The sequence below is a fragment of the Podarcis tiliguerta genome (genome assembly GCF_965153285.1).
Source record: "Podarcis tiliguerta genome assembly, chromosome: 2".
Lineage (NCBI taxonomy): Eukaryota > Metazoa > Chordata > Lepidosauria > Squamata > Lacertidae > Podarcis > Podarcis tiliguerta.
In genome coordinates this window covers 104,466,896-104,473,608 of record NC_139535.1, presented here as the reverse complement: position 1 = coordinate 104,473,608, position 6,713 = coordinate 104,466,896, and the positions used below count along the sequence as shown (strand labels likewise).

The 6,713-nt window shown below is 46.1% G+C and overlaps 1 long non-coding RNA gene across 1 annotated transcript; it reads right to left on the bottom strand.

Annotated features, from left to right (window-relative positions):
• Window positions 1–574: 574 nt before the first annotated feature.
• On the bottom strand, window positions 575–6,460 carry LOC310671745. Its single transcript, XR_014508142.1, has 3 exons — window positions 6,310–6,460; window positions 3,325–3,958; window positions 575–850 (listed from the first exon to the last, which is right to left on the bottom strand). It is a non-coding gene; the product is annotated as an uncharacterized lncRNA (long non-coding RNA).
• Between the last annotated feature and the right edge of the window lie 253 nt (window positions 6,461–6,713).

Sequence of the window (6,713 nt, the reverse complement as noted above, 5' to 3'; positions counted from 1 at the left end):
TGAGCTCCCATTGCTCTGTCCCAGCTCCTGCCAACCTAGCAGTTTGAAAGCAAACCAGCTCAAGTAGATAAATAGGTACCGCTGCAGTGGGAAGGTAAACGGCGTTTCCATGCACTCTGGTTTCCATCACGGTGTCTCGTTATGCCAGATGTGGTTTAGTCATGCTGGCCACATGACCTAGAAAGCTGTCTGTGGACAAATGCCAGCTCCCTTGGCCTGAAAGGCGAGATGAGCGCTGCACCCCATAGTTGCCTTTGACTGGACTTAACAGTCCTGTGGTCCTTTACCTTTACCTCTCAAGTCTAAGACAAAATTACATATATGATGGTGTATATTAGGAGAAATTTGCTCTAAAATCCTGGTGAATTTTCATGAGGACAGATTGCTCAGTGGTGTGGCAATCTGGAGAATTGAATTTAAGATTGGAAGAAGGAGAGACTAAGAGAAACAAACAAACAAAAAAACCCCACAGATTTACCTATCTCTGGTTTCAAGATTGCAAGGCCTTTCATCAGGGAAATCTAAGCCTACTGGCTTATCATGATATCCTTCCTCATTTAGCAAGTTGTATTTATCTAATGTATTTATTATTGCATTTACGGTATATCCCAATTTTCCTCGAAGGAGCTCAAGGTGGAGAACATGGCCCTGCCCTTATTCATATCACTCTCAGTGAGGTAAATCCTGTGAGGTAAATCACATCCCCCCAAGTGTCCCAATTTTCCAGGGACAGTCCCGGAATTACAAAAGCCAATTACAAAAGCTTCTGATCTGATCCTGAAATGACTCTATTTCTCCTTCCAGTGCTGCTCTGCTTTCTTGGTGTGTGTTTTTTTTTCTTTTTGTAAATCTACCAGAGAATAAAATAAAATCAGGATTAGGGGTTGTTGTTTTTCCAGGACAGTGGAAGGCATGTGTGCTGTGTCTTCTGATAGGAAATGTTCTGTGGGGGGTGGGACACCAAAAATAAGAGGTCAGTGAGTGTCAGTTGGGGGTGGGGAAAATGAGAAATGTTCCTTATTTTCATTTGAGGAATGCTGGAGGGTATTAAATTAGGCTGTTAGTCGGTGAGCAGTCCAAGGTCACTTGGTGAGCTTCATGGCCAATAGAGATTTGAACTCTGGTCTCTCTTGTCCAGTGGCGTAGCGTGGGTTGTCAGCATCCGGGGCAAGGCAAGTAATTTGCGCCCCCTAACCCGTGGATTTGCACCCCCTAACCTGTGGATTTGCGCCCCTAACCCTAACCCCCAGATGTTCCGCCCGGTGCGGCCGCCCCCCCTGCACCCCCCACGCTACGCCACTGCTCTTGTCCTAGTCTAACACTGACCGCTTTATGGTTACTCTGACTTTGGAGCATACTTTAGAGGAAGGAGGATGAAAGGGAGGCAGCAGCTCAGAAAAATTGAAGGCTGGTACGTTCACCAATGAACCCATCTGTTATTATGAGGCGGTCGGCTGGGAGAGGAAGCAATGCTGCTGGTTAAAATAACAAACATGCAATGAAGGCCAGGGAGATGGAGGAGAAGGGAAAACAGTAATAGGCATTTGTCTGAGCAGTAACACCGCAGGAAGGCCCCAAAATTCAAGTCTGACTCGTAAGCATCAACGATGCTGTGATACACCATGACACTTTCCATGGTGCTAACCTTTATCTAACTGTGAGAGCACACAGCCGCTCTGCTTCTTGTATTATTAAGAGCTTATTTCTTGCCTGCACCGCTGGGCTCACTGGTTCAATTTCAAGTAGATTTCAAGTACAGTCGGCAGAAGAAAACATCCTTCGAGAGTGGCTTTGATTCAGGTAGGGAATGTAGGACTTGATTTTGGAGGGGGAACCTGATTGCTAGCTCGCTGTGCCCCACCCCTGTCCGCCATTGCACAGAAGAACATGCACGGCTCTCTGAGGCTTTGAAATTCTTGAGTCGAGGTGCATTTGTTGACATGCCTTATTTGAAATATCTGGGAATTTTGCAGAAAGGTAATGCTCATTAAGCACAGTGGAAGACAGCTGTGTTTGTATACCTCCAGAAAGTATATGAAGAGAAATAGATTAGAAGATGGGAAGAGACACCATTTAAGAAACAGTAATTCTCACAGGAGACTTTAATAATAATAATAATAATAATAATAATAATAATAATAATAATAATTAAAAAAAATATTTATACCCTGCCTATCTGGCTGGGTTTACCCAGCCACTCTGGGTGGCTCCCAACAGAATATTAAAAACATTCTCGTTCTTTGAACAAGGGTGGGATCTTGGCGGTAGCTATTTATCTACTTGCACTGTGCTTTCGAACTGCTAGGTTGGCAGAAGCAGGGACCGAGCAACGGGAGTTCATCCCGTCGTGGGGATTCGAACCACCAACCTTCTGATCAGCAAGTCCTAGGCTCTGTGGCTTAACCCACAGCACCACCCACGTCCCATGGCAACCCTAGGATACATACAAACCCAACTCTACTTTTGAAATGGCATGTCAAAACATAAACTCTGCATAAAATCACGGTTAGGACTGATATTTCCCCGCCTCCTTCGTTCTTCTTGCTCATCTTCTCCCCCCCCCCCATTGTATTTTATTTCATTCCTCTGTTGCAAGTTAACGCTGCCTGTGTCGCTCAGCACAAACTTCACACAGCAAGTGACCTACTTTGGTATTTGTTATCTGCCCGATTTGGGTAGAAGTGCAAAATAATGACTTGGCTCCATGCGCTGGCCTTTTTACCTTCAGAATGGACTTCTAAATCAAGCCCAGAGAGCACTGACTGAAAATCATTTGGGGGCTGTCTGCTCTAAAGGTCACCGCATGAAATAGTGCAAGATAAGTTTGCCCTAGTTTATAGTGGAGCAATCTCCATCACAAGGGGACCACGGGAAGAAGTGCCACTTAATTCAGCTCATCCGGCACCTTCAGGGTCTGGGATGGCAATCGGAACAAGGGAAGCCAATGGGATCTGTCTCCAAGCTGAATGAATCAAGAAAAATACAGGCAGCAATGGCATAAAATATATGGAAGAAGACCTGTCTTGCACGTAGCTATTCTCAAAACAAGCATGCGGCATCCTTCAAGGTCTGCCAGGAAGGTCTTAATTTTCTGTCCGGTGGAAGATCAGATAATCATTGACTCAGTGTGGTTCAGACCCAGCACTGAAAATGGCACATCACATGGGAAAGTTAACCTCCTCCCTCTGTTTCTCTTATGTACGCTGGGAGTAATTCTCTATCTTTATGGGATTTATGTTTTTGGCCTTCCACCCATCCCCACTTTCCAATTATTCATTAATTCTCTGATTAGCATTATTAATATAGTGCCTGTCATCCACGTACCTGACGATTCTATTGAACAGACTTCGGAGTGGCATTTGACGTCAGTGGACTAAATCTTCCTTTTGTATAGGGACAACATGTTGTGAACGGCACGGAGACTCGGAGGCAGCACCGTGTGATCTACAAATCTTTCCATTCCAAGAAGCATGTTTGGACATCGGGAGAAGCAAATATGTGCCCACGCACAGGATGTCTCTCGGAATTGCATGCAGAGATCTGAGAGCCAGCAAATCTTGTTGAAGGAACACCCCCCCAAAGGTGCGTGCAAAGGAAATTCAGCAGGGTCACGTAGGAGGTGAACAAGCAGCACCCCAGGAGAGGAGAGCTTGAGGTTTGTTGAGGCGTAGATGAAAGAAGGCAACCCAAAGCCTTCTGCAGTATGTAGCTGGTTATTTGAGCATCGTCCTCCTGTCCTGTCCTTAGCCATGCGGTGTATTAGATACACATGTAAACAGAAAGTCCGGCAGGATTTGTAAGCCTTAGAGCAAATATTTTTCCCAATACTGGAAATATGGAATCGACCAGTGCTGCTCGTGGCGATGACTTCTGTCTGCCTTGCTTCTTACTGCCTGAATTGTCCTTTCTTCAGCTGCTTGGTTCTAGGAGTTTGCATCCAGAGGCACATTTACCTAATCTGCAGTTTATGAAATGATACACAAAATGCATTCGCTCCAAATGTGCACATTTCTGAATTTTGCAATGCACTTCTCTAAGTAAGTCGTGTGTATGAAAAGGCTTGTGTTAGGGTAAGGTAAAAGGACCCCTGACCATTAGGTCCAGTCGTGGCCGACTCTGGGGTTGCAGCACTCACCTCGCTTTATTGGCCGAGGGAGCCGGTGTACAGCTTCCGGGTCATGTGGCCAGCATGACTAAGCCGCTTCTGGCAAACCAGAGCGGCGCACAGAAATGCCATTTACCTTCCCGCCAGAGCGGTACCTATTTATCTACTTGCACTTTGACGTGCCTTCGAACTGCTAGGTTGGCAGGAGCAGGGACTAAGCAACAGGAGCTCACCCCGTCGCAGGGATTCGAACCGCCAACCTTCTGATCGGCAAGTCCTAGGCTCTGTGGTTTAACCCACAGCGCCACCCACATCCCTTGTGTTAGGGTAAAGCATGCATCAAAAAATGCTCAAATGATGCATTTTATTAGGGGACATTGCTTTGCAGCCCCCCCCAAAGGTGTGTTAGGAGAAATTAATTCTGATGAATTTTCCTAAGGACTTTAAAAATGCATGTAAATGTGGTGAACTAAACTTGGAAAAATGAGAAAATGAAATTGTCAGATTTAGAATGTGTACACTGGCAGCAAGGTACAGATAGGGATCATCAGCCTGGGAAGGCAACCCACACAGGAGAAGGAAAACTCTGACCCTAAACTCCTAATGCCTTGTGGGATATCTTCAGGAGAAGAAAAAGCTAAGGAGCAAACCCTCCACAAATCCAGAGTGGAGACAGTTGGATAGCAACCTTGTACAGTGGTACTTCGGGTTACAGACGCTTCAGGTTACAGACTCCGCTAACTCAGAAATAGTACCTTGGGTTAAGAACTTTGCTTCAGGCTGAGAACAGAAATCATGCGCCGGAGGTGCAGCGGCAGCGGGAGACCCCATTAGCTAAAGTGGTACCTCAGGTTAAGAACAGATTCAGGTTAAGAACGGACCTCCAGAATGAATCAAGTTCTTAACCTGAGGTACCACTGTACACCTCTTTCTGGCAACTCCTGCAGCCTAACTGGTGCCAAACGTATTGCTCTACTTTCCTTTCAGTGAGGTCGAGTGGGGGTCACACACATGTTGCATGATGTCAGTCACATTTTTGGACAAGCCCCCCTCCTCCAAAACACATGCAGGTCACACATCCACGTTACAGTGGCGGACACCCACAATCCTGAGATGGCACCCCTGTTTGGTTTCTTGGTGAGACCCATTCAGTCTGTCTGATTGTTCTAGGCATATGCTGAGGCCAACGACAAAGCCTTGGCTTGTCCATCTAGACCCCCATGGCGTTTCTCACCAGCAGGGCAAAGAAGAATTAAACTAAATGTTTCACTTCTAATCCCCCGTACTCGAGTCATGTGCTAATAGAAACTTATGCAGTTGGATGGATGTTAACTTAAGGCAAAGAGGTGAGAGATCTTGCTGTCAAGCGGCCGTAAGATTTATCCTACCGTACGTTATTAAGTTTGGGATCTAAATCTGGCTTTTGTTCCAGCAGAAGCCTTAAGGGATTGTGGATAATTTCCAGCATATTTAGCAGAGTACACTGAGCCTTCCCTAAAGAGCAGTTCCGTTAATTGCTCGGGAGCGTTTCTGGACACATAATCCTGTCCTTAAATTACAAAGTGCTGAAGCTGAGCCAACTGCCACCCCCCACAATCTACACAGACTGGCGTTGAAAAGACCCTTGGCGGGTCTTGCCATGTTATTGACATAATGCTCCTCTTCAAAGTTCACCGTCTTTCCAGAAAGGGATCTGTTTATGATAATACGAACATGCTCATGATCCCTGCCAGGCTTCACTTTAATCTCTGTTAAATAGCAGAGTTATTTCATAAGTAATTCCAAACACTGATGGAGCGCTAACATCCCAGGAGGAAGGCTAGACTCGGGCATTGTCTAATGCATTAGGAAGCTAATATAAGAAGGATTTGCCACAATTAGGAGTAGAGATTAGGAGGGATGCGTGCAAAGTGTTCGACTAATAAAGAAAGCCTCTCCCTGCCCCATCTTTCCCACATGCGAAGTAGCAATTTTGTTCACTCTCTCAGCTGTTTAGTTTGTCCCTCTATTGCCGTAATATCAGAGTATGTCTCCAGACCGTGGGTGGAACTCAACATACGAGTGCTAAGGCAAATGTTCCTTCAGAACAGGGATTTCTGCTTGGGCAGCAGAACATTCTCTCGCTCTCCTACATAAATAGCCTCTAAGGATTCCTCAAATTCTCTGGAACAGATTTATTTGTTTATGGCATTTATATTACCCACCTTTTACTCCAATGAGGTTAAGGTGTTGGACGTGATTCTTCCCCCTCCTCATTTAATCCCAAACATAGGCGCCAGCTCTTGGGAACTGAGGCACTTCCCCCCCCCAATTATTTTTTTGGGGGGGGCCTCAATGTTCAGAAGGCATTCAGCTCTGCCCTCTGGCTCCTTGTGATGTCATGTGCTCAACATCAGGATGTTGCAATGGGGCGCCTCAATCATCTATAGAAGTTGGTGTCTCAGATCCCAAAGCTTTGAGGTAGGTTAGTCTGAGAGGTGGCAACTGCCCCAAGGACACCCAGTGATAATCATGGCCAAGTGTCAGGGAACGGGCTGAGGAGGGCTGCACTGAGCAGGAATGGTGGGAGCCACCCCCTCCCCCTGATCCTGATCCTTAATCTTCCCAG